This window comes from Arachis hypogaea, chromosome 10 (assembly GCF_003086295.3).
Source record: "Arachis hypogaea cultivar Tifrunner chromosome 10, arahy.Tifrunner.gnm2.J5K5, whole genome shotgun sequence".
Taxonomy (NCBI): domain Eukaryota; kingdom Viridiplantae; phylum Streptophyta; class Magnoliopsida; order Fabales; family Fabaceae; genus Arachis; species Arachis hypogaea.
In genome coordinates, this window is record NC_092045.1 from 36,459,987 (window position 1) to 36,486,278 (window position 26,292).

Here is a 26,292-nt window from a genome sequence, read left to right on the forward strand (position 1 = left end):
CAAAATTTAATTATCACTTCCCCCCTTGACTCCTCTTGATTTCTGCATGAAATAGGCTCAGAAGTGAGTTGGATTTGGGCCTGGGAATCCCAGAATTCGCCCCCAGAGTTTTCACTTTAATGAAGTCACGTGCGAGCATCGATGCGTACGCGTGAGTCACGGGTATGTGTCGCTTGGCAATTTTCCATCCACGCGTACGCGTCATGTATGCGTACGCGTCGCCATGCAACTTCAAATTCACGCGTGCGCGTCGATGAATGCATCCCAAATCCCTTGTTTTCCATGATTTCTCCATTTTGCATACTTTTTTTTTCATTCCTTTGTTCCATCCCTAGCCTTTTCAACCTGAAATCACTTAACAAACATATCAAGGAATCTAGTGGAATCAAAGGTGAATCAAAATTAATCAATTAAAGTCCTAAAAATCATGTTTTTACACTTAAGCACAATTTAGGAGAAAATTATGAAACCATTCCATTTTATTGAATAAATGTGGGAAAAGTGGAAAAAATCCACCTAAATTAAGCACAAAATGTACCACGAAATAGTGGTGCATCACAGCCATTTTATTTCAGGTGATAATATGATTAAATCCTGAAAAGTTGCTTCATGAATAAGTTAATTGAGATCAACTGAAGAATCTACATGCTATTTTTTAATTCTTTTGCAGTGAATTTAGTCGATAATATTACATAAGAACACTGATAAAGAGACTGATTAGCTACAGTATGATTGCATATGTCTTGATGTTGTTAATGCAACATGAATTAACATTTTTCAAGAGAGTGATTACACGAAGGAAGCTGCTAATGCAAAACTGTTTGCAAATAACTTTAAGAACATGGATTATGTGAAAGTTCATGCAATCATTTGGGATTATACCACACCACAGGTTTAACCTTGATTTTACATAGAAATATATCAATTGCATAACTTACATTTTACTTTTGATACTTTATTTATCTATCTATTTTTACTCTTTCTTTCGGCACAGATGCTTACAATGGAGTATATTCCAGGGATTAAAATAAACAAAATACAAGCATTAGATGAGTTGGGTGTTGACCAAAAAAGGTAGCAATACTAGTTCCAGGTTAACCAATTTCATACTCTCCTTGATTGTTTGGCCAACAAAGTTCCTGAAAAAGTTGTCCCAAGATTCGTCCACACTTTTAGGATCAGCTTCCCAAGCTCTTTGAAGCTCCTCAAGATACACACTGCTTGTTCCATCGAAGAAGTTGTCAGTCAATTTGGAAAGGGGAACAACACGCGGCACAGGTGCTGATTCTGCTTTGGATTTGAAACTTGTGGTGTGGAAGTTTCTAGAAGCTGGTGGAATTGGAACTACCGTAGTCCTTGCTACCCCTATAGATATTTCTTCTAACCGCATGCTTAGCAATGCTGGAAGCAGCTCTAAACCATGCCATGGTTTCTCACAATCAAGAATATCAACAATTTCTCAATACCATCAGTATTCCCTAATTCCTATCAATGATGGAACCAACGAACGAAGAATTTATGTAAGTTCACATGTTTCTAGTAATTTATATTTTAACGTTTTAACTTAACTAATCTCCTCTTCTCTGTGCTTTCTGTGCCAAGCTATATTTTCACATCTTATTAATATTAGTTGCTTTCAATTCAATCATCTCTGGAGATTAGTTTATTTAGTCATCGATCAAACTAAATCAGCAAGCAAACATGAAGAAAACTCCACCATACATTTCCTTCTTTTTATTACTCTTATCTGCCTTTTGCCTTTACTCTTCGGCTTTTGGATAGGCTTTGTCATAAGATGAGGGTAATTAAGCCCATAAATTCTTGCTAAGTAATGTTAAAGAAGCAGTTTTTTTTTTGGTTAATATTAATTAATTTTTTTAAATTATTTTACCAAATATTTAGTAGCAATACATCAAAAGTAGAAGTGTTCTGACTTGGCAATGCCCATTTGTTTTTGATGATTCCAAAATGAAGAGGGTCCTAAAGAAGATCCACGTTTGGAACTCTCAAGGAAGGAATGGTTTGAAGAGAAGGAGTGTCTTGATATTTAATACTTTATTTAGAATTAAAAAATGTTATATTTAATACTTTATTTGTATTGGAGTTACTACTTTTGATTTTTAATACTAAAAATTATATGTTATGTTTAATACTTTATTTATGAATTACGTAATATTTTGTTTATCGGTTATGATTTCTTGTTATTGTGAACTTTTAAACAAAAAAATTATTTATTTAACATGATAAAAACGACGGTTAAAACTACTTTTTTAAATGATAAAATATCACTTTTAGCCGATAAAAATGGCGGTTTGTAACTGCCATTTTAAAAGTGAAACGCCATTTTAACTCGATAAAACTGGCAGTTTTAAACGCCATTTTAATAAATAAAAATGCCACTGTCAGGGTAAAAACGGCGGTTGAAAATGCTATTTTAACCAACTAAAAAGGCCATTCTGTCAAGGTAAAAATGGCGGTTCATAAACGCCGTTTTAACCAACCAAAAACGCCGTTTTTACCCTAAAAATAACGGCGATTTGAACCGTCGTTTTAACTAACAAAAAAATGCCATTTTATTTGGAAATAATGGCGGTTTGAACCTCCATTTTAACCTATCCGAAAACCGCCATTTTAACCAAGGAAATTTCGGCGGTTTTCAGAAAACCGCCGTAATAATCAGAATGGCGCCCAAAATTACGTTGTTTCTAGAAACTGCTGTTCTTAGTAATAATGGCGGTTCAAACCGCCGTAAATACCCAAAAAAACCACCATTTTAACCATATTTTTTGTAGTGTGTGTTTTCGGTAGCAATTGACTCTCAAATTCAAGAGTTAAATAATAGATGACTTTGAATCAAAGAAAAAACGTCGAGTTCAATTGTCTATGTAAGTTACAAATTTTAATTTATTTAAGCTCTAATAATATTTTTATTAATTTTTTCATTGTATAAGTTATGGTTGTGATTTAAATTAATTACATGAAGCATAATACATTTTTTTATTAATTTTGTAAAAAATGTTTAAAAAAGAATTAAATAATATTTAAAGATTCTAAAAGCAAGTATGTAACACTATATATTACAATATTTGAAATTCGTTTTGAGATATTTGTGTTTAAGTTTTTTAGTATAGAATATGTTCAGTGATTTTATAAAAAATAAATTTTCTTCCGGAATACAATGGGATCTGCGTAAAGTTGAAAATTATGAGTGTTATGGGGAATTTGATTGGGACGTTCAATGGCCAAAAAAGTCTTAGTTGTTATTTTTAATAAAAATTATATATGTAGTTATTTTTAATATTTTTGTTAAAATAAAAAACTAAAAAAATATTAGCCCCCTAGTAAATATTGTATAGCTTCGCTCTTGAGTACAGATTCAATAATAGATGCCTTTAAATCAAGGAAAAAACGTCGAACTCAATTGTTTATATAAATTACAAATTTTAATTTATTTCAGCTCTAATAATATTATTATTAATTTTTTCATTCCATAACTTATGGTTGTTATTTAAATTATTTACATGAATCATAATATATTTTTTTAATAATTTTGCAGGAAACGTCTAAAAAGGAATTAAATAGTATTTGAGAATTCTGAAAGCAAGTATGTAATAACCTATATTTACAATATTTGAAATTAGTTTTGAGATATTTGTGTTTAAGTTTTTTAATATACAATATGTTCAGTTATCTTATAAAAGGAAATTTTAAGTCTTAGTTGTTATTTTTAATAAAAATTATATATATAGTTATTTTTAATTTTTTTGTTAAAATAAAAAACTAAAAAAAATATTGCCCCCTAGTAAATATTGTCTAGCTTCGCCCCTTGTAACACCCTACCACACAGAATCTTATGCTTAAGTCATAAGACAGATGTGGTGATGTATTACGACTTTTAAATATATATATATATATATATATATATAATAAGAAGGGAGTGTCAAAGATACAGTTAACAAAGCTACCAATTCGGTTTGCAAAGATAAACCGCCTAGAGTATATAAATATATATACATATATATAAGAGAATTTTAAATTGACCACAAAAAAAAAATGACGGCCTGTTTCTCTAAATCAACCTCTAAGAGAACAAACATAAAATAATTTTCTATATTTGTTCCTACCCCATATTCAAGCAAATTACTCCTATGGCCCTATCATACCATTTTATGAAATTGTGATGATTCGCATACAAATTCAAAAGGTGCAAACTGCAATGTTAAGTCTCTCTATCTTTTTTGTTTTTTTAATACTTACTCTGTATTTCTGTATCTTTTAAATCTGCACGTGAATCATCATTTTATGAAATTACACCACCTTGGAAAGAAAAACAAGCTTTACCACTTATTATTTCGGTGTCCTTTTGTTCTTTTATGTCTAAAGTGGTCCTTAATGATGGCACTAATTTAAACAAATTAAAACTTTCTAGAAGCTTCCTTCCACTTGCTTCTTTGGTAAACACAAGAGGGAATATTTAATTTGATATGTTGGAAGTTTGTTACTTAATAATATGATTTAACATTAAACTAAACATATGTGTACAATTTTTTTCTCCCCATTTTGGTGAACAATAATTGAACGAATCAAATCAGCCGTGTAATCAAAGTTACGCAAACTCCACGACCGAAAAAAGAGTTACGCAAACTCATGTCACATTCTGGATGGCTGTATACGTAAAAATGAGTTACAATTTTGTTGTATTTTTAAGGTAATCAAAGTCTCAAACCTAAACTAGCCGCCCGTACGTAAAACTAATTAATTTTATACGAATTAAGATAAGTTTTTTTAAGGAATTAAGATAAATTTGAATCATATATAAGTTTAAATTTTAAACTGTTATTTACTCGTAAATTGTAAATTCATTTGGAATCTAAAATTATAAACCCATGAGTCTACAAATTACAAGTTAACTCGAAAAGCCTGCATATATACTAATTAACCTTTTTTTAGGGTTTACCACTAAAAATGTCTCGAATTATTTAAACCTGATAAAAATACACTCGAATTTTATTATCAATAAAAATATCTTTAAATAATTTAAAAAATATAACAAAAATACCTAATATTAAATATATATTTTCAAAAAATACTTTAGAGATTGAATTTTGATGTAATTTTTTTCAACTATGATTATGAAAATAAGAAATTATTATACTTAAAATTTGGTGAATTTTTCTTAAGTATATACAATTTTTGAGAAAAATCTTAAACAGCCCTGACAGTTACCTCAAAAGACAACGAGGCATTTGAAAAAAATACCCAATCCAACCCTTGAGCTTTACTTTTATGGGACTGATTAACCCTTGTGTCAGCGTTTTTTTTTTTTGTACAGGGGTTAATCAATTCCATAAAAATAAAGTGCAGGACCCGATTGGATATTTTTTTTGTTAAGGGTTTCATAGTCTTTTCGAGGTAATTGTCAGGTGTCAAGTTAAGTATTCACTCCTTATTTTTTTATAATTTTTTTAACAACTAATAATACTTTTAAAAAATCACAAAAATAATATATACTTAACAAAAAATCACCAAATTTGAAGAATAATAATATCTCATTTTTTAATTATACTTACAAAAAATCACATCAAAATTCAATCTCTAATGTATTATTTGAGAAATACATATTTAATGTTAATTTTTTTGCAAGATTATCTAACGTTTAAGATGTATTTTTCAAAAAATACATTAAAAATTAAATTTTAATACAATTGTTTGCAAGTATGATTAAAAAATATGAGATATTATGATCTTTAAAATTTAGTAATTTTTCGTTAACTATATATTTTTTTGTAATTTTTTATTAACAACTAATAATATTTTAAAAAAAAATCACAAAAAAAATGTATACTTACAAAACAATTATCAAATTTTAAGAATAATAATATTTTATTTTTTTAATTATGTTTATAAAAAATCAAATTAAAATTTAATCTTTATGCTATTTTTTGAAAATATATATTTATTATTTGAAATTTTTGTTGCATTTTTAAATTATTTAAAAATATTTTTTATCGATAATAAAATTTGAATACATTTTTATCAGTATTTAAATAATTCAGAAGTATTTTTTGGTAGTTAATTTTTTTATTATTTACTTGTTTATTTAAAGACCAAAAGATTTTTCCATTTGCCACACAACCGTTCAATAAAATAATATATAAATAATATTAACGTGGATTGGTGTGGCTTTTGGATGATAAGTAGCTTTACCCAAACTTATTCTTGTTGCAACCAATTTTATGTATTCATTTAAAACTAATTAAGATGATTCTGACAGTTTACCATTATTATTTGTTGCCTATTCACGGGCTTACGGTCCGTCAGAGGCAGAGGCCATAGTTTGTGATTTGGGCCTGGAGCTACCCCATGAGGTACTATTTAACGGCAGTAAGGGTATACAGCATGGGCGTTTAACGCCTAAAAAACCATAAGAGCTAATATTGAACGTCAGTAAAGGCACACCTTCTGATTGTTCAATATCCACTCAAAAAATCTCTATCCAAGAACTAAGGGAAGTCAAGATTCATATAGAGACCATAGAAGTTCCTTTGCATGCACTGCTGTAGTGCATGAGTTCTGATGAATACTCATCTTCTGATGAAGATGAAGACACTAACAAAGAGCACGTTGCTCGGTACCTAGAAGCTCTCATGAAGTTGAATGCATTATTTGGTACAAAGCCTTTGGAGGAAGAACCTCCATTGCTTTCCAAAGAACTCAATGCTTTGGTTCAGTAGAAGCTACTTCAGAAGCTTCCAGATCTTGGACGCTTCCTAATTTCTTGCACCATAGGCACCATGACCTTTGAGCATGCTTTGTGTGACCTAAGGTCAAGCATAAACCTCATGCCACTCTCTGTAATGGAGAAGCTGAAAATCTTTAAGGTACAAGCTGCAAATATCTCACTAGAGATGGCAGACAAGTCAATAAAGAAGCCATATGGCATAGTAGATGATGTCTTGGTAAAGGTTGAATACCTCTACATCCCTGCAAAATTTATAGCCTTGTATACTGGGAAAGATAAGGATGAATCCATCATCTTTGGAAGACCTTTCCTAGCAACTGCCAATGCTATCATTGATGTAGCTAAGGGAGAACTGATTTTACAACTAGGGGAGGATCACATCTTGCTTAATATGCCTCACTCCAACTCTCCCTCTGAGATAACTGTACAACACTTAGTGTTCCAACCATCTTTTTCAATGCAAAGCTGTACTAAACCCCCAAACATCAATTCTAAGTTTGGTGATGAGCAGCCATTAACAAGCACTGAGAACAAAAGTACTAGGAAGAAAGTACCTAAAGGTTGGAGGGACAAGAAAGTCTCCACGGAAGGCCTCTCACCTGGCATGAGAGTTATCTTCACCAAAAAGCCAGTCATACCACATACAGTGAGTCGTATCTTATCTCTAGCGCATGTGGAGCTCATTCATGATAAAACAGGAAGAAAGTTCACTGTAAGGGGCAAAATTTTGAGCCCATACTCACCTCCGTAAGGTTCTAACCGTCAAGCTAATGACTTTAAAGAAGCGCTTTTTGGGAGGAAACCCAACCTTAATTAATTATTTCTATTTTCTTTCATTTTGTTTTTCTTTAAGTTATATTTTAGGTTCATGATCATGTGCAGCAGTCAGAACAGAGACAGAAATGTTCAGCAGTAAAAATAGAACACTCTGGATGGAGTGTTGTTGGAGTTGAACGCCAGCCAGGGAGCAGACCCTGGATGTTCAACGCCAGTGCAGAGAGCAGAGAATCTGAATTTCCTAGCCTCACAGGACCAGTGGGTCCTACAGCATATTTACCTACCCCACTTCTTCCTGCTTACTTTCACACTTTCCCATACATACTTTCCTATAAACCCTAGCCTAATCACATCCATATCACTTCTCCAAAACCATCATAACTCCCACCAACCCCCCACCCACTTTAAAATCAAATTTCCCTCTCATTTCCCTACCCATGACTGAACCCAACCCTATCTCATGCCTATAAATACCCCTCATTCTAACCCTTTATACATACACCTCTCATACAGATCAAAACCCCCCTTGGCCGAATTGCCTTCTCCCTCCATCCCCTTTTATTTTCTTCTTCTCCTACTCCATTCTTCTATTTTCTTTATTTTTCCTCGAGGACAAGCAAAGATTTTAAGTTTGGTGTGGAAAAAGCGTTGCTTTTTGCTTTCCATTATCACTTATGGCACCCAAGGTTGTAGAATCCTCCAGAAAGAGAAAAGAAAAGGCAGTAGCCACCACCTCTGAATCTTGGGAGATGGAGAGATTCATCACGAAAGCTGATGATCAGATTTTTGTGTGGTATAGAATTTCACAATAAGTTCTCATTGCAAGTATAGTTTCTAAACCAACTAAAATCCTTTCATACAAAAAATTATTTATCACAAGTACAAACCACTAATAAAACTAAAAACCGAAGTATTCAAATCTCGGGTCATCTCTCAAGGAATTGTAGGGAAGTGTATTTATTATTGGTTATGAGATTTTCTTGGAAATTTTGGAATAAGGAATGGAAAAATAAACAATTTTAAATTAAAGCAAGGAAAATTAACAAGAGATTTTATGTAATTGAATTGAAAAACCATGGCCAAGAGAAGTTTCTTTGGAAGTTCTATCCTTGTTGGATTTCTCAAGACCAATAGTAATAGGTTGTTGTTTCTACTTAGTTAACCCTTACCGAATAAAGGAAAGTCAAGTAGTTGAGCTAACTCCGATTCACAAGTCCTAATCCTCTCCCTTGGGAAGGATTAGCGTTAGTGACTAGAGAGCCAGCCAACAACTCCCAATTACAATTTAACTCTTGAGTCTCCCAACTCAAGGGTCTCCTAATATTAATCAACTCCAAAACCAAGTTAAAGCCTACTCCATTGACATAGATGTCAATTTTGCATATATGTAAAGAGAGTATAAAGAAGACATGATAATTTTGGAATTGAGTTGAGATAATCAAGCGAATAAAGAAATTAAATAGAAAAAATACTCTTTGCATTATTAAATTAACAAGATAAGAAGATAAAATAAAGTAATAGAATAAATAAAAGTAAAAGAAAAACTATATTAAAGGAACATTAAACCTGGAATGAGAAGAAAAAAACCTAAAACAAAGAGAAATCCTAAAACCTAGAGAGAGGAGAGAGCCTTTCTCTCTAGATACTATATCTAAAACCTAAATTGTGAATAATGAGAAGTGTCTCCCTGATTCCCCCAGTATGCAGCCTCTAATCAACATTTTCGGGCTTGAAACTAGCCCAATAACAACCCAAAAATTGCCCCCAGCGATTTCTGATACGCTGAACTTTGCACGATCCATGCGTACGCATTATGCACGCGTGCGCATCTTTGAACGGCACGCAACTATGGCAAATTTTAGATCATTTCGAAGCCCCGAATATTCGCTTTCCAACGCAACTAGAACCGCCTCATTTGAACCTCTGTAGCTCAAGTTATGATCGATTGAGTGCGATGAGGTCAGGTGTGACAGCTTAGCAATTCCTTCAACGTCTTGAATTCCTTCTACTTTTGCATGCTTCCTTTCCATCCTCTAAGTCATTCCTGCCCTATAAACCCTGAAATCACTTAACACACATATCAAATCATCGAACGGTAATAAGAGGGGGTTAAAAATAGCAAATTCAAGGCCAAAGAAGCATGTTTTCAATCATAGCACAAAATCAGGAAGGAAAATGTAAAACATGCGAATTCAATGAATAAGTGTGAGACTAATGGGTAAAATCTACTGAATTAAGCACATAAAAAACCGTAAAATTGTAGTTTATCAAGTCTCCCCACACTTAAACATTAGCATGTCCTCATGCTAAGCTCAAGAGAACTAAAAGAGTGAAGGCAAAATGGTAGAACTTATGCAACACAACCTATCAATATGAATGCAACTAAATGTGAAATACTTCTACCTACTTGGTTAAAAGTAAATAAATCTTTTAAGAACAAATATGAATTGGATTTCACTAATTCAAATCATAAAAATGAAGTAGAAATAGATCTGTAAGAAGAATATAGCTCTTGAAAGCCGGGAACAAAGAATCGAGCATCGAACCCTCACCCAAAGTGTATACACTCTAATCGCTTAGGTATTTAAGGTTTGATTCTCTCAATTCTCTACTAATCTTGCTTTCTAAGGTTTGCTCTTCATCTAACAATAAATAAAATTTAATGCACCAATACACATATCAAGAGGTCTTTTGAGGGTTGTAATGGGGTTACAGTCAAGGTAGGATTGTATTTGGTCAAGTGGACTAAAATCTGAATCCTTAATTAACCTAAAATTTCCACCTAACTTGAGACAATCCATGTAATCACGATACAAAATCTAACTACCCATTAATTATGTTTTCCATATATTCATGCATTCCAAAATTGAGTACAGTACATATGCATTGCTATCACCATTTACTTTGGGGCATTTTGTCCCCTTTTATTATTTGCTCTTTTTTCTCTTTTTTTTTTCTATTTTTTTCTTTTGTTTTTCTCAATGCATATGATTAAAGTATTGAATACAATAATATGTTCTCAACTATTATTTTGCACATTTTCACAAGAATATACAACACCTAATTCTCAAACCAAATATTAGCAAACCCAATTTCCGCACACTTAATTCGTGAGCACCCTCACTAGTCTAAGCTAACCAAGGATTCAAATTAGGGATATTATTGTTTTCCGCTTAGAGTTAGTGATGAGCTATAGTAAAGAACAAAGGGGTAAAATAGGCTCAACTTTGGTTTGCAAAGGATAATGAAGGGCTAAGGCCATATGGGTATGTAAGCTAAAGTGAAACAATGCCTCAATCACATAAGTGTATGCATACATCAAACAATGGAAATATTGAATTAAGCAAGACAAAGATCACAATCTTATAGAGAATAACACACACGAAAACAAAATATTGGTTGATAAGATGCAACCAATCGAATAGGCTCAAAATCTCACTAGTTTTGTGTGTTCGAGCTCTAAACCATGTTCCAAAATACATTTCATCAAACAAGTTCAATAAAAATTTTAATTCAAATTAATGAAATGCTATAAAAAACTTTCTTGAAAAAGAAATTATTACTTTAATCAAGCAGTGGTAGAATATGCACAAAATCTAACAAACATGCAATCAATCATGCAAATGCAACAATGAACTAACAAAGGAAATTAAACATTGGTGTTGAGAAGGAACTAACTAACCCACAGAAGTCGGTATCGACCTCCCCACACTTAAAGGTTGCACCGTCCTCGGTGCATGCAAAGACATGCAAGTGGACGGGGTTTGTGAGCTACAACTGCTACTCTATCATTAATGGATTGTGCAGATGGACTTGTTGTTCGCCCCATTTAAAAGCTTTTCCTTTTTCTTATTACATGATCATTTCCATTTATGTCTTAAAGTTGTAAAATGTTCCATATATCTCTCACCTTGCTTAAAAAGAAAATTTTATTTGAAAAGAATTGAGAGATACATGAATTTCAAGTTTATCATAAGCATAGTTCAATTATTTTGATGTGGTGGCATTGCTTTTGTTTTCTGAATGCATGAATGAATAGTGCATATTTGAAGTTAAAATTAAGAATGTTGGCTCTTGAAAGAATGAGAAAAAAGGAAAAGTATTATTGGTAATTTGAATAATCCAAAAATTGATTCTTGAAGCAAGAAAAAGCAGCAAAAAGAAAAAGAAAAAACATGTTGCTAAAGAAAAAGATAATATATATGCATGAAAAAAATGGCAAAAAAATAAATAAATAGAAAAATAAATAGAAAAAGCCAATAACCCTTTAAACTAAAAGGGCAAGGGTAAAAGGATCCAAAGATCCTAAGAGTGTGCTTAAGAACTCTGGACACCTCTATCTTGGGATTCTAACAAAGCTGAATCACAATCCTAAGGGGTCGCCCAGTTAAAGTGTCTGTGGCATTTATGTATTCGGTGGTAATACTGGAAAACAAAGTGCTTAAGGTCACGGCCAAGACTCTAAAAGATGTGTTCAAGAATAAAAAAGAACTAAACTAGGAGAGTCAATAATATCATATGGATTCTAAGTTCCTAATGATGCCAACCATTCTGAGTTTTAATGGATAGTGAGATGCCAAAACTATTCAGAAGCAAAAAGCTACTAAGTCCCGCTCATTTAATTAAAACTGAGCTTCATTAGAAACTTTGATATTTATGGTATCTTACTCTTCTTTTTATCCTACTGTGTTTTTATTTGCTTGGGGACAAGCAACAGTTTAAGTTTGGTGTTGTGATGAGCGAATATTTTATACGCTTTTTTGACATCATTTTCATATAGTTTTTAGCATGTTTTGTTTAATTTTTATTAAGTTTTCATAGGTTTTAGTGTAAAATTCACATTTTTTGATTCTATTATGAGTTTGTGTGTTTTTATGCAATTTTAGATATTTTCTGGCTGAAATTGAGGAGTTGGAGCAAAGGTCTGATTTACAGACAGAGAAAACACTATAGATGTTGTTTGGATCTGACCTCCTTGCATTCGGAAGAGCTTTTCTGGAGCTACAGACATCTAAATGCAGCATTCTCAATGGCTATGGAAAGCTGACTTTCATAGTTTTCCAGCAACATATGATAGTTTATATTTTGCTTCAGAATTAAATGCCCAAAATTGGCATCTAACGCTAGCCTCATGCCCAGTCCCGGCATCCAGCGCCCAAAGGAGGAGACCAGCATCCAAACACCCAAAGAGGACCCCCTAGCCAGCGTTCAATGCTCTAGAGGCGTCCTAGCACGTGGATCTCAATCATGCTCAGCCCAAACAGTTACTAAGTGGGCCCCAGAAGTGGATTTTAGTACTAAAAAGATAATTTTACCCTTACTAGTCATTAGTTTAGTATTTAAAGGAGAAGATCGACCTTGTTTAGGATCTTCTTCCACCTTTTGACACTTTAGACGATTTTATGATTGTATTTTCTGTTAGTATGAGATTCTAAACCTCCTAGGTTGAGGGGAGGAGCCTGATGAGCGGATATTTTATACGCTTTTTGGTAGTTGTTCATACCTTGGGTCGAGCTGTCCGACCCGGGATGTTCTACAGACAAAGCGACCGACCTCTTCAGGTCAAGACAACCCGACCTCTTCTCAAAGCTCTCGACCAAGTCACAGGAAAGCCCAAACAAAGGGCCCAAATAGAGGAACACGTCCCAAATCCAAAGGGCAGCCCAAGCCCATAGAGATAAAGGCGGTTCCCTTAAAGATGACCTCACTCAAAAGATAAGATAAGATAACTAACTTATCTTATCTACAGAAGGTCACATCTCACCATTATAAATACACTGGAGCACCCAGGTATAACTCATACTCTGATTCTACTCAATACCTGCTTAATACCCTTGTTAACTTAAGCATCGGAATCCCTTGCAGGTACCCCTACCCTCCGGGAATGAAGGATCAGCACCGCTACCAAGTCCAACAAGTCGGACACATCAGCTCCGGCCGCTGTACACTTACCGGACACGCCGGTTCCGACCAACACAGACGATCTCATCCAAGATCGGCCTACAGTTTCAGGTAACCCTCGGAACATTGGCGCCGTTGCCGGGAAACCTGGAAGTCATCCCACTAACATGGCGGATGACCATGACAACGACCACGATTCAGGTTTGGAAGACAGAACACCGCATAAAAACGCGGACACGATACTCAAAGATACTCCAGAAACCAACGGAGACAAAAATTCATCAAATCCAGGAGTAATAGAAGCACTTCAAAATCGATTGGAGCAACTTGAGAAAGTAGCCCAACATCGACGTGAAAAAGAAGAAGATCTACGCCGGGAAATAAGGCGGCGCCGAGAATTAGAAGATAAGCTTATAAAACTCGAAGCTGATCACAAAACTAAAGCTACTCGACCATCCACAGAGGATAGCTCTCAGAAAGATCAAGATCCATTCACCAGAGAAATCATGAAAACCAAAATTCCAAAAGATTTCAAGCTTCCGGATATGACTCTATATGACGGCACCTCGGATCCCAACCATCATCTCAGCAACTTCAGAAGTAGAATGTACCTCACTGATGCCTCAGATGCAGTTCGCTGCAAAGCCTTTCCAACAACTCTAACCAAGACAGCCATCAAATGGTTCGACAACCTACCTCCAAAATCCATCTCGAGTTTCGACGACCTGGCCAAGAAGTTCCTGGCCCGATTCTCCATACAAACGGATAAAGCCAAACACGCACCTAGCCTACTAGGGATCAAGCAAGGAGATCGGGAGAGCCTTCGCAACTACATGGAAAGATTTAACAAAACATGCATGGACATACAAAATCTTCCAACAGAAGCTGCCATTTTGGGCCTCATAAATGGCCTACGAGAAGGACCATTTAGCCAATCTATATCAAAGAGATACCCAACATTCTTAGACAAAGTACAAGAACGGGCACAAAAATATATCAACATGGAAGAAAACTCTCGACTTAACGAAACCTCAAGGTTCGGTTCTGCCTACCGAGATAAAGAATCCAAGAAAAAGGAAGATCGCTCTGGAGAGAAAATCAAAAAATATCATAACTATACTCCTCTTAGGGTATCCTTGGTAGATGTTTACAAAGAAGTCTGCCATACAGAGAAAATCCCTCCAGCTCGGCCACTTAAAGGTAAAAGAGGAGGAGGAAATCGGAATGAATACTGTGAATATCACCGACTTCGAGGGCATTCTACCAATGAATGCTTCGATTTGAAAAATGTAATAGAAAAATTAGTACGAGAAGGAAAATTAGATCGGTTCTTGGCCAACCGGGATGAAGAACCAAGGAAAAGAAGGAGGGATGAGGACGTCGGACGATCTGAACGATCGCCTGGCACACCAGAAAGACATGTCCACGTGATACACGGCGGATTTGCTGGGGGAGGAATCTCCAAATCATCTCGCAAATGACACCTCAAAGAGGTATACCACGTTGAAGGAAAAAAGGAAGCCCCAGACATCCCAGCAATCACGTTTACCAAGGAAGACGCATCCGGAATCATCTCGGGACATGACGACCCCATGGTCATTACGATCATACTGGCAAACGCCAACCTTCACCGTACACTAATTGACCAGGGAAGCTCTGCCGACATCTTATTCAAAACTGCCTTCGACAAACTCGGTCTAGAAGAAAAAGAGCTAAGAGCGTACCCGAACAGCCAGTTCGGACTAGGAGATACCCCAGTTCAACCGCTGGGATACATATCGCTGCATACAACCTTCAGAAAGGGGAACCAATCCAGAACAAGATAGACTACATCGTGGTCGACGTAAGCTCAGCCTACAATGCCTTAATAGGTCGGACAATGTTAAATCAACTCGGTGCAATAGTTTCAACTCCACATTTATGTATGAAATTTCCAACTGCGGAAGGGATAGCTACAATAAAGGCAGATCAAAAGATGGCACGTCACTGTTATAACGAAAGCCTCAACCTCCGAGGTGAAGGAGGAGAGTTCCACACAATCGAGCTCGGTGGAGTTCAGAGGCGAGAAGAACTCCGACCACAACCCGAAGGAGAAGTAGAAAGAATCTAGATCAGAGACACCTCGGATAAAACAACTAATATTGGCACGATCCTAAAAGGAGACATAAAGGAATCACTAGTACGGTTCCTACGAGATAATGTTGATCTCTTCGCATGGAAAGCCGCCGACATGCCAGGTATTGATCCCGAACTAATGAGCCACAAATTGGCAGTCTATCCGGGATCCCGGCCGGTACAACAAAGACGAAGAAAACTTGGACCAGAACGAGCTCAGGCTGTAGAAGAACAAGTACAAGCGCTACTTGAGGCCGGGTTCATAAGGGAAGTCAAATATCCACTATGGCTAGCAAACGTTGTCTTGGTGAAAACGTCAAATGGAAAGTGGCGAATGTGTACCGACTACACCGACCTCAACAAAGCCTGCCAAAAAGACCCCTACCCACTCCCAAGCATCGACGCCCTAGTGGATGCTTCATCAGGATATAAGTATCTCTCATTCATGGACGCATATTCAGGGTACAATCAAATCCCCATGTATCCACCAGATCAAGAAAAAACCTTGTTCCTAGCATCAAAAGCAAACTACTGTTACATAGTGATGCCTTTTGGTCTCAAGAACGCAGGAGCTACTTATCAAAGGCTAATGAATAAAGTTTTCTCAGATCACATCGGAAAAATTATGGAAGTTTATGTAGACGATATGTTGATAAAGACACAAAGCAAAGATACATTGTTATCCGACCTGACTCAAGTATTTTACACTATCAGGAAACACAACATGCGGCTCAATCCCGCAAAATGCACCTTCGCAGTAGAAGCTGGCAAATTCTTGGGCTTCATGCTCACACAAAGGGGGATTGAAGCAAATCCAGACAAGTGTCGAGCCATACTCAACATGAAGAGCCCAACCTATATCAAAGAAGTACAACAACTCAACGGGAGGTTGGCCGCTCTATCCCGATTCTTAGCAGGAGCTGCGATAAGATCTCTTCCCTTCTATGCTACTTTAAGAAAGGGAAAACAGTTCGAATGGACGACAGAATGTGAGCAAGCCTTCCTAGACTTCAAGGAGTTCTTAGGACGGCCACCTATCCTATCTCGGCCACGAGAAGGAGAACCGCTCATATTATACCTTGCAGTAGGGAGCCAGGCAATAGCCTCAGCACTAGTCAGAGAAGACGAACATGGGCAAAAACCCGTCTACTTGGTTAGCAAAACACTACAGGGATCCGAGCTGAACTACCAGAAAATAGAAAATTTTGCCTACGCCCTGATCCTCACATCCCGGCGGCTTCGCCCATATTTCCAAGCACATACCATCAAAGTTCGAACCAACCAACCCATAAAAGGGATATTGCAGAAAATAGATCTAGCAGGAAGAATCCTACAATGGGCAATCGAGTTGTCCGAATTCGACCTCCAATACGAGGCGCGTACAGCAATCAAATCGTAACACCTAGCCGACTTCATCACAGAATTTACAGACATCCCGAAAATCCCCATAGAATGGAACATATACGTAGACAGATCCTCGAATAAAACAGGAAGCGGTGCGGGTGTGATACTTGAAAGCAACCAAGGAACTCAACTTGAGCTCTCCCTTAAATTCGGATTCCCGGCCTCAAACAACCAGGCAGAATGCGAAGCACTATTAGCTGGTCTGAAGCTGGCTAGGGAAGTTGGAGCTCGGAAACTCAACATTTACAGTGACTCACATGTCATCACCTCACAAATAACAGGAAGCTACCAAGCTAAAGATCCGACCATGAAAAAATATTTGGATAAAACCAAAGAACAGCTCGGACAACTCGGGGAATATAGGATCCACCACATACCTCGTGAGCAAAATGCCCGAGCTGACGCCCTTTCAAAATTAGCCAGCACCAAACCAGGGGGCAACAACAGAAGCCTCACTCAGGAGGTATTACAGAACCCGTCAATAGCAGAAGAAGAAAGAATCCTAGCCATAATAGGTCAGGATCAAGGATGGATGACCCCCATAATAAACTACCTCAAAATAGAAGAACTCCCTACAAATGAAAAGGAGGCAAAGAGGCTGAAAAGGGAGGCACAATATTACACTATCATAAACAACACGCTGTACAAAAAAGGATATCAACACCTTTACTAAAATGCGTACCAACTTCCAACACAAAGGAAGTCTTGGAGGAAGTACACAGCGGCATTTGTGGTAATCATCTCGGAGTGCGAGCTCTCACCAAAAAGGTACTCCGGGCGGGATTCTATTGGCCAACTCTACAAAAGGAGGTTACAGAATTTGTAAGGGCATGCCCACCATGCCAGAGGCATGCCAACTTTCACATTGCCCCACTAGAAAAGCTCATCAGCGTGACCTCACCCCTGGCCATTTGCGAAATGGGGACTCGACCTTCTCGGACCCTTCCCACAAGGATCGGGACAAGTAAAATTCCTCATAGTTGGAGTAGACTATTTCACAAAATAGATCGAGGCAGAACTCCTAGCCAACGCCACCGCTCAAAAAAGTCAAAAATTCCTATATAGGAACATTATTACGAGGTTCGGGGTACCATACTCCATCACCACAGACAACAGTACCCAATTTACAGAGGCAGGCTTCAGAAAACTGGTGGCCGACTTGAACATAAAACACCAGTTCACCTCCATCGAACATCCCCAAGCCAATGGACAAGCCGAAGCGGCCAACAAAGTCATATTGGCCGGGTTAAAGCGGAGGCTACAAGAAGCAAAGGGAGCTTGGGCCGAGGAACTTCCACAGGTCCTCTGGGCATATCGAACAACCCCCATTCCACTACAAACGAATCACCATTCCGACTAGCATACGGAGCGGAGGCAATGAGTCCAATAGAAATCGAAGAAGGATCTCCCCGAGTAGTCCACTACAATGAATGAGCAAACTCCCAACTTCAGAGAGAAGAGCTCGACTTGTTACCCGAAATCCAAGAAAGAGCTCGGATCAGGGAAGAAGCCCTAAAGCGACGAATGGCTTCCAGATATAATCAAAAGGTAGTGCCGAGAAGTTTTGCAGAGAATGATCTCATTCTAATTAGAAATGACATTGGAACAACTCAACCCGGAGAAGGAAAGCTGGCAGCAAACTAGAAAGAACCCTACCGAATCATTGAAGTACTGGGGAAGGGCTACTACAGACTGTCCGAGCTTGATGGACGAGAGCTTCCCCGATCATGGCATGCCTGCAACCTAAGAAGGTACTACAGTTAGAAAAGGTAAAGGATCTCACTAAATGGATGCGCTCTTTTTCCTGAAAAGGTTTTTTAATGAGGCACCATATCGAGACCTAGATCATACCCGACTTAAAGGAACAAGGAAATTCCCACATGTATATATTTGCATTTTTTTGTTGAATAAAGTTTATTTAGATATTCTACAAGATTCCAAGATGCATTAATTTGAAGTATTCATCGTCCGATTATAAAGCAACAGGTCGGCAGAAAGTGAAAAACAAATTCATTGTGCGACCACGATAAAGACAATCGTCCGATAAAGGTGAAAACGCGATTCACCCAAAAGACGATCTAAAGACGCCAACCATTTTCTACAAATTGGCAAAGATGAACACAGAATAATGTAAGAAGTTATTGAAAGCAATCCAAAAAAAGAACCTGACGAGGTCTTACGGATAGCTAATATAATAACTTAAAAGACTGGCCGACGTTCAGAAATCGAACCAAGTCAACCCAAGTTATAAGTAAACCCTGGAAAGAGGTTTGGCCAACCCTGTTAAAGAGGATTTCTTTAACTTAGAAGGTCCTGACATAACAAAGTCAGCCCAAAACTAAAAAGTTATACAAGTAGTCCCTGAAAGAGATCTGACAAAGATCCAAAAAAGAGGACTACGAAAAATAACTTAAAGGAGACCGACATAACCAAGTCGGACTCCTACCACTAAAAAAGTTATACAAATAGTCCCTGAAAGAGATCTGACAAAGATCCAAAAAAAGAGATCTACGAAAAATAACTTAAAGGAGACTAACATAATAAAGTCGGACTCCTACCACTAAAAAGTTATCAACATAATCCCTGAAAAAGACCGAGTAAAGGCCCAGAAAAGGGGATCATAAAAATAACTTTTTGAGGGGGACCTACATAAAGAAACCAGTCATAAGGCGCTAAAAATACAAACAAAGAGCGAAGAAACCGAGAAACAAGTCGGACCCCCCACAGGCACGGCCTCAAAAGGATCCAAGCTACAAACGATAAAGCACGCAAACAACCTAAAGAGGCCAGAACAGCAAAATTTCAACAGATATCATGCATAATACGACAAAAGCTTCAAGAGGTCACCACAAAACCAACCTCAGAAGCTACTTTTGTTTTTCAAAAAGAGTTGCAACACAGACAACTAGAAGCGTCAAACAAAACAAAGTTCAAAAGCCCACAAACTGGGCTATTTACACAAAATATCCAGAAAAAGATCAGCTAAAGATCAGGAGCTTTCCCGGAAGCATCAGTATGAGGAGAGGGCGGACGAGTCTGAAGGGGCACGGCATCTTCGGTTCCATCATCCCGGTTCAGAATCTGGCAATCCGGATCAGATGTAACGGGAGGAACAGAGGAGGTCGATACCTTAAGAGGAGGCACTGGAGAAGGATCAGTCTCTTCATCATCCTGGTCATCAGGGACAATCTTACCATCTCTCACGACATTATCCAGGCTGATGAGAGTCAAGTCGGCATCAGGAGCAACAACCCGGAACTGCTCCATCAGGTTCTCGGAGGCAGCAGTTACGCTACTGGTGGACGAAGTTGTGATCACTACAACTTCGCACAACTAACCAGCAAGTGTACTGGGTCGTCCAAGTAATAAACCTTACGCGAGTAAGGGTCGATCCCACAGAGATTGTTGGTATGAAGCAAGCTATGGTCACCTTGTAAATCTCAGTCAGGCAAACTCAAATGGGTATGGTGATATACGAATAAAACATAAAGATAAAGATAGAGATACTTATGTAATTCATTGGTAGGAATTTCAGATAAGCGTATGAAGATGCCTGTCCCTTCCGTCTCTCTGCTTTCCTACTGTCTTCATCCAATCCTTCCTGCTCCTTTCCATGGCAAGCTTAAGCAAGGGTTTCACCGTTGTCAGTGGCTACCTCCCATCCTCTCAGTGGAAATGTTCAACGCACCCTGTCACGGCACGGCTATCCATCTGTCGGTTCTCGATCAGGCCGGAATAGAATCCAGTGATTCTTTTGCGTCTGTCACTAACGCCCCGCCCTCAGGAGTTTGAAGCACGTCACAGTCATTCAATCATTGAATCCTACTCAGAATACCACAGACAAGGTTAGACCTTCCGGATTCTCTTGAATGCCGCCATCAGTTCTAGCCTATACCACGAAGACTCTGATCTAACGGAATGGCTGGCTCGGTTGTCAGGCGAGAACTCGGTTGTCAGGCGATCAACCATGCATCGTGTATCAGGAATCCAAGAGATATTCACCCAATAGAAGGTAGAACGGAGGTGGTTGTCAGTCACACATTCATAGGTGAGAATGATGATGAGTGTCACGGATCATCACATTCATCAAGTTGAAGAACAAGTGATATCTTAGAACAAGAACAAGCGGAATTGAATAGAAGAACAATAGTAATTGCATTAATACTCGAGGTACAGCAGAGCTCCACACCTTAATCTATGGTGTGTAGAAACTCCACCGTTGAAAATACATAAGAACAAGGTCTAGGCATGGCCGAATGGCCAGCCTCCCAATGATCTAAGATAGCATCAGAACAAAGATAACTACCCAGATGTCTCAATACAATAGTAAAAGGTCCTACTTATAGAGAACTAGTAGCCTAGGGTTTACAGAGATGAGTGAATGACATAAAAATCAACTTCCGGGCCCACTTGGTGTGTGCTTGGGCTGAGCGATGAAGAATTTTCGTGTAGAGACTCCTCTTGGAGTTAAACGCCAGCTTTGGTGCCAGTTTGGGCGTTTAACTCCCATTCTTGTGCCAGTTCCGGCGTTTAACGCTGGGAATTCTGTGGGTGACTTTGAACGCCGGTTTGGGCCATCAAATCTTGGGCAAAGTATGGACTATCATATATTGCTGGAAAGCCCAGGATGTCTACTTTCCAACGCCGTTGAGAGCGAGCCAATTGGGCTTCTGTAGCTCCAGAAAATCCACTTCGAGTGCAGGGAGGTCAGAATCCAACAGCATCTGCAGTCCTTTTCAGTCTCTGAATCCGATTTTTGCTCAGGTCCTTCAATTTCAGCCAGAAAATACCTGAAATCACAGAAAAACACACAAACTCATAGTAAAGTCCATAAAAGTGAATTTTAACTAAAAACTAATAAAAATATACTAAAAACTAACTATATCATACTAAAAACATACTAAAAACAATGCCAAAAAGCGTACAAATTATCCGCTCATCAGCTACCCACAAGGTGACCCTGAAGCTCACCATAATTAACCCGAGCTGTTTCCAACTCCTCCCGAAAATGCATCAATTCCCTATAAGCCGAGACATAGCTATCCTTATGTTTCAAAGCCATGTCTTCAGCCAGCTTCAGAGAAGCGGCAAGGGCAATAGAGCTGGCCTTCTCACCCTCCAGTTCCTCCTCCACCTTGGCCAACTTCACCTCCAAGTCCTCCTTCAGACCCTTGATTTGATCAAACTCTGACTTGGCCTCCTCCATAAAATATTTGGTAGCATGAACCGGAATCCCCTGAATTGTTCGAAAAATAGCCGCACCCATGTGGGCCATCTTCACACTATTTTGGGTAATAAAATATAAATGCTTTAAAAGAGACACGTCGTCCATAGAAAGCCCACCATAGGGGGCAATTTGCTGGTCAACAAATTCAATGGCATCAAAGTCTGGAGCATCCAAGTTAAAGGGTTCGGATGTTTTTTGCTTTTTCAAAGGTGGGGCACCAGAAGCAGCAGCAAAAGTTTGAGGAGGATCGACTTGATGAAACGGGGGAGTAGGAATTACTTTCCTCGACCCAAGGGAACCCGGCACAGGGGGCTTTAGGGGGACCTGTGAAGATCCCTCGCCGGCCACCTTGGCCGAGATGTTCAGAGCAGCAGTTGCCTTCTTTGCCCTTTTGAAGGCCTTCATAGAGTCGTTATTCTTTGACATCTCTACAAAACACAAAAACAGTCACGACAAAGAGTTACAAAAGAGGAAGAAAAAGGAAATAAGTACAGAAACAAGTCAGACAAATACCCAAAACAGTCCGAACCAAGGATGGGTCATTCAAAAACCTTTTTGTATCAAGATGGGGCAGCTTCCCCCATAGATCCTCAAGAACAACAACAAAAGCACGCTCAACATCATCAAGCATCTCCCAAGTATAACGAGACACTCTCACATCCCTCTGCCACTCTAGAGGGAAAGAAGGCTCATCATTTTCGTCAAGAAAAAAGGGGCGGGCCCCCTTGACAGCACGAACCTTAAAGAAGTAATTCTTGAAATCCTTAAAGGACTCATCATACATAGCAAAAACTTTGTGGCCCTGGGCGGACCTGAAGGAAACCCAGGAAGCCTTCTTTTTTGAAGAACCACCAGGCTTGGCGGAAACAAACAAGTAAAGAAACAGAGTTTGGGAAGGTGTTACATCTAGTTCACGGTAGAGAAGTTGAAAAATTTTAATAAAACCCCAGGAATTGGGGTGAAGCTGGGATGGAGCAATATTACACGACTACAACAGGTCGGTTTCAAAAGCAGTAAAAGGAAAAGTAACATTCAACTGGCTGAAAAAGTATTCATAGGCATAAAAGAAGGGACGCTCCCCCTCAATGGAAGTCGGAAAGCAAACCCTCTCATCAGAATCAGGAGCAACAAGCTCGTAATCCCCCTCACAAGCATTGTTACCACAAATCCTATGACGCTTCCTCAGCTCTGTGCAAAATTCAGCATCCACAATGGAAACACACAACAAAACAAGGGAGTCCAGCCAATCGGACATCCCCTCGGGAACTCTGGAAGACATCTCTACAATGTTATTGCGAGAAGACATGAGGCCAACTAAATCCTACAAGTAAGAAAAGAAAATGAGGTTACTACAAACATCTCGGACAAAGGGGAAAACAACTCAGTCAATACTTCTGAGGCAATGAAAAGCAAGAAAAGGAAAAACCCCAAGACTCAAACCAAAAGTCCCGGGGCATCCTTTGGAGGCAGCAACAATGCAAGATTTCCGGATCACATCCCAAGCATTTCTTAAAAAAGGATTCAAAACAACAAGTGCTTTTCATCAAAGAAAAAACACGGCAAATCATTACAGAGCCTACCAAACAAAACATTCCCAAAGCAAAGCATGGGACCATTAAAGACGCAACCTTTTTCGAAAAAGGATCAGACAGGAAACAATCTCCAAAATGTAAGAAACAGATACAGATCTTCTACCAATACCAAAAGCAACCAGAAAGCCTCAACAAAAATTCCGGGAAAAACCACAAGAAGGAAGATAAGAAAAGCATATCACAACAGCAAGTAAAAGATCACAAAAAGATCCAAACTTTCGAACATGCAAAACCAGAACATTCACCAAAATTAAAGACGAAGCCACGGAAAAAGCAAGAAAAGCTAGTACCAACCTGGAAAAGAGCAGCAAGCTTCAAAGAGGGAAGACGAAATCTGAAAATGCCTTCTCACGAAGAATGCGCACAAAAGTAAATGTCGCAGGAACCAATGTAAGATCCAAGCCCCAGAGAACACCAAATAATGCCGCAACGAAAGGAAAACAGAAGTACAGAAGCAGAGAGTGGAGAGAACGGAGGAAAGAAGTTACGAAAGAGCAAAGGAGAGAAACCGTTTTCAGGTTTTTCAAAATCCAAAGTAAAGAGCCTAGGAGAAAACGGGGCAATTAATGCTCAAAATTAAAAGCATTAAAACCTCGCACGTTCCCAAAAAAAAGCGCCGGTGTAAAAGCGCGCGTCTTCTAGAGGAAACGTTCTACAGTCAAAGCTGATACAAAGGAATCGACAAAATGCTTGAGTTCGGCTTCACCAAAGAAGGACCGAAGTCAAGGACTCAGCCTCAAAAAAGAAGATCGAGCTCAAGCAGGGGCACTGTTCATACCCTGGGTCGAGCTGTCTGACCCGGGATGTTCTACAGACAAAGCGACCGACCTCTTCAGGTCAGGACAACCCGACCTCTTCTCAAAGATCTCGACCAAGTCACAGGAAAGCCCAAACAAAGGGCCCAAATAGAGGAACACGTCCCAAATCCAAAGGGCAGCCCAAGCCCATAGAGATAAAGGCGGTTCCCTTAAAGATGACCTCACTCAAAAAATAAGATAAGATAACTAACTTATCTTATCCACAGAAGGTCACATTTCACCATTATAAATACACTAGAGCACCCAGGTATAACTCATACTCTGATCCTACTCAATACCTGCTTAATACCCTTGCTAACTTAAGCATCGGAGTCCCTTGCAGGTACCCCCCACCCTCCGGGAACGAAGGATCAACACCACTACCAAGTCCAACAAGTCGAACACATCAGCTCCGGTCGTCGTACACTTACTGGACACGCCGGTTCCGACCAACACAGACGGTCTCATCCAAGATCGGCCTACAGTTTCAGGTAACCCTCGGAACAGTAGTGTTTTCATTAGTTTAGTCATTATTAAGTTTTATTCAAAAATCACATTTTTGGACTTCACTGAGTTTTTGCACTTTTCTATAATTTCAGATATTTTCTGACTGAAATTGAGGGACCTGAGCAAAAATCTGATTCAGAGGCGAAAGGACTGCAGATGCTGTTGGATTCTGACCCTCCTGCACTCACAGTGGATTTTTTGGAGCTGTAGAAGACCAATTAGCGCGATCTCAATTGTGTTGGAAAGTAGACATCTTGGGCTTTCCAGCAATATATAATAGTTCATACTTTCCTCGAGATTTAATGGCCTAAACTGGCGTTAAACGCCAGCCAGAAACCCTTTTCTAGCGTAAAACGCCAGAACTAGCACCAAAACTGGAGTTAAATGCCCAAATTGGCACCCAAACTAGCGTTTAACTCCAAGAATGGTCTATGCACGTGAAAGCTTCAAAGCTCAGCCCAAACACTCACCAAGTGGACCTCGGAAGTGGATTTCTGCACTAACTGCACTTAGTTACTCATTTTCTGTAAACCTAGGTTACTAGTTTAGTATAAAAACTACTTTTAGAGATTCATTTAGGAACTTATGACATTTTACATCTCATATTGTATCTTCTACGGCATGAGTCTCTAAACCCCATAGGTGGGGATGAGGAGCTCTGCTGTGTCTCAATGGATTAATGCAATTAGTATTGTTTTCTATTCAATCACGCTTGATTCTATTCTAAGATACTCACTCGTACTTCAAAATAGAGAATATGATGATCCGTGACACTCATCATTATCCTCAACCTTATGAACATGTGCCTGACAACCACTCCTATTCTATCTGAGCTCAACGTAGTCATTGGGCGACAGCTTGAGTGCGTATCTCTTGGGTCTCTGATCCTCGAACCGAGTCTGTGAGATTAGAACCTTCGTGGTAGAGGCTAGAACCAATTGGCATCTTCCTGAGATCCAGAAAGTCTAAACCTTGTCTGTGGTATTCTGAGTAGGATTGATAAACCCCATTTTTAGGGTTTATCTTGTGTTGGATTTGGAGGGTTTTGTCACCTTTTCCCCCATTTATTCAATGAAATAGCATGGTTTTATAACTTCTCCTTTAATTGTGCTTAAGAGTGAAAACATGCTTTTTAGGACTTAAAATAGCTAAATTTAATTAACCTTGATTCTATTAGATGCCTTGATATGTTTGCTAAGTGATTTCAGGTTTATGAGGAAAAGATTGAAT

At 38.3% G+C, this 26,292-nt stretch overlaps 1 long non-coding RNA gene across 1 annotated transcript; it reads left to right on the forward strand.

The window, feature by feature from the left end:
• Positions 1-731: 731 nt before the first annotated feature.
• On the forward strand, positions 732-2,183 carry LOC112715560 (uncharacterized). Its single transcript, XR_003159832.3, has 3 exons — positions 732-892; positions 995-1,520; positions 1,975-2,183. It is a non-coding gene; the product is annotated as an uncharacterized lncRNA (long non-coding RNA).
• Positions 2,184-26,292: the final 24,109 nt, after the last annotated feature.